Genomic DNA, 2,814 nt, shown 5'->3' with positions numbered 1-2,814 from the left:
ATCAGATTGGAGGCTATGGCTGACAGTTGCTGTTTTTTTGTAAGGCTGTCTTAGAACCTCAGTTCTTTCCTCATCCCAGAAAAACTGTCTTGTGTCTGTCTTATGATTTATACTTTTAGTAGCTGATTGGAGAAACTTTGATATAAATTGGTCTATTTGAAAAGTACACTAAAATTCTTAAAAGCAAAACCTTTCTAAGTAACTTAAGCTAAATATTATGAAATGTGTTTTATTTAAGGAAAAAGGATAATTTTGTCTTAAAGTAAAACTAGCAATACCAGAATAGGAAAAGGGAGGCATAGGACAAGCCTGGTGGGGGGTGGGGGGGGGAAGAGGCTAGCCAAGAATTGATCAATTCACTTACAAAATTGCTAAAGAGCTTTGGTATTTACTGGGTAGATAGCCCTTCAAAATGTCTAGGTCAACTTAAACATATGTAAATGAATTGGGATGACCCAATCTTGTCTTCCTTGAGTCAAGAGAGTGAGGGTGGGGCAGGATCAGGCCTCCCCAGCCCCCAGTCTCTGAAAACATATAGCTCCAGGGAAGCTTTTAAAGACCCCTTCCAACTAAGTGGAGACCTTTTTAAGACAAAAGAAAATAAGAAAAAATTGCTGCTTTACTATAGTTACCAAAAATTAGGTAGATCTCAATCATAAAAGAACTGTAAACAAGTTCTATCTATTGTAGGGGAACTCTAAGAAGCCAGAAACTGAAGGTTATATCCTATCAATGAATTAGTCAGTTGAGCAGAGACTTTGTGATTTCCAAAAGCCAGCTGACAAAATCTCTAAGGGCTAAAATTAAATTGGGAAAAATATGAAAAATGGTAAATGTTGAATGAAAACTTAGAATATTTAAACAAACTTTACTTCAACTACAGTTGTGTCATGGTATATAGACTTAAAATAATTTCTAAGACCTTTTAGGTAACTTACTGATATTAGATTGAGTTAATAGATATTTGTCATAATTTAAGTTTATATACTTTTGCTTTTTATGCCACAAGAGAAAGGATATATATATATAGATAGATATAGATATGTATACATATATACATTTGGGTCTGCTAATGAATGTGTTCATTTTTGCCATTTTAAAGGGATGCACTATAGGAGATGCAACAAAGATAATATTTAAGAGGTTTATTAAAAATTAATTTATTTGGTATGGTCAAAAGTTTTATCTGTCTGACTAAAGTTTAATGGTTTAACTTATGAAATTTTTTAAAAGAGCTTTTATGTTAAATAGTATATAAAACAAAGAATTGGGCTATTAAAATAACAAAATTTTCTTTCATTTCTGAGTTGAACGGTTGATTTATTCTTTGTGAAATTTTCCTCAAAGACAAAGGTTTGGTCTCTCATTAGAATAAGATTCCTGAGTCAAAAACCAAGCCACATGGCTTTAGAAAGAAAAAAAAAGAAAAAAGCTAAGGTTTTTACCTTTAGGATCTTTGGTTAAATAATTTCAATATTTTTTTCTCAGTGACCTGTAATAAACTCCTGACAACCTTGAAACTTCATGGAAATCCACAAGAAAGAATTTTATAGAGGAAAAGTGCTAAAAAGATTTATTTGTTATAAATTACATGGAACATGTTGTCAAAATCAAGAGAAACACCTGGTTCTCTTTGGGTTAAAATTTTTTGGTATTTCCTCTTATGTTTTTGCCTAATATTATATAGCAAATGCATAATATTATGTCATAATTTTATTATTATTTATTTATTGCTAACTTGGTCACAACTTTATTTATTTGAATTTAGCATAATCAAAGCCAATGGCTTGATTGAGGAATTCAAATCATTTACCCATAAAGTTTTTTTTTTTTTTTTTTTTTTTTTACTATTCAGGTATTTAGAGACTTGATAATCTTGGTATATTCTTGGTATAGCCTGACAATATGGTATTATGTCTCAAGATTATTATGTATTGTATCTGAAGCTCTTTGAAATTAAGGTTAATCATATTAAATATTTTTGTCTAAAGTTTTTTTTTAACTGACTTTATTTGGCTTTATTATTTTTGTAGTTTTATATCCGCTCTTTCACTTTTGAGAGTATTATTTTTGTAAATTAATCATGGCCATATTAAGTTTTGTCATCTGCAGATAAGTTTTTACTTTGCTGATTTGCTGAAAACGTGTAATCAAAATATCTCAACAAAAAAGATAGACCATATTAGATTTATGAGAAGGACTGTGACTATACAGAATCAAGATTTCCAGAACTCCTATGTAGAAGCCGACAGGTTCACAGACTGCGGCTGACCCAGAATCACAGGGAACAGAAATTAACTACATAAGACTGAATAAATGAAAGGATTACTACGGGTTTTATGTGGGAATATTGCTGATGTTTTAAGGTCCTACTTTCTGGATATGAGAAACCATTTTCCTCTTTTCTCCTAATATCTGACTAATAGGTTTAGATATTGTAACCCTCCAATTAGAAGTTCCTATTGGTAAACTTAGCAAAGTTATAAATATCATAACCAGAGAAGTGTCTGGAGTTTGAGCTATGATTTTACAAAATAGAATAGCATTAGATTTATGTTTTTTATATATATATATATATATATATAGTTGTACTTTAGATGAAAGTTTACAGAGCAAACTAGCTTCTCATTAAACAATTAATACACGTATTTTTTGTGACATTGGTTGCCAACCCCATGATATGTCAACACTCTACCCTTCTTGACCTTGGGTTCCCCATTATCAGTTTTCCTGTCCCCTACTGCCTTCTTGTCCTTGCCCCTGGGCCGGTGTGCCCATTTAGTCTCATTTCGTTTTATGGGCCTGTCTAATCTT

The sequence above is a fragment of the Trichechus manatus genome, unplaced genomic scaffold, assembly GCF_000243295.1.
Source record: "Trichechus manatus latirostris isolate Lorelei unplaced genomic scaffold, TriManLat1.0 scaffold00046, whole genome shotgun sequence".
Classification (NCBI taxonomy): Eukaryota; Metazoa; Chordata; class Mammalia; order Sirenia; family Trichechidae; genus Trichechus; species Trichechus manatus.
This window is presented reverse-complemented; position numbering follows the sequence as displayed.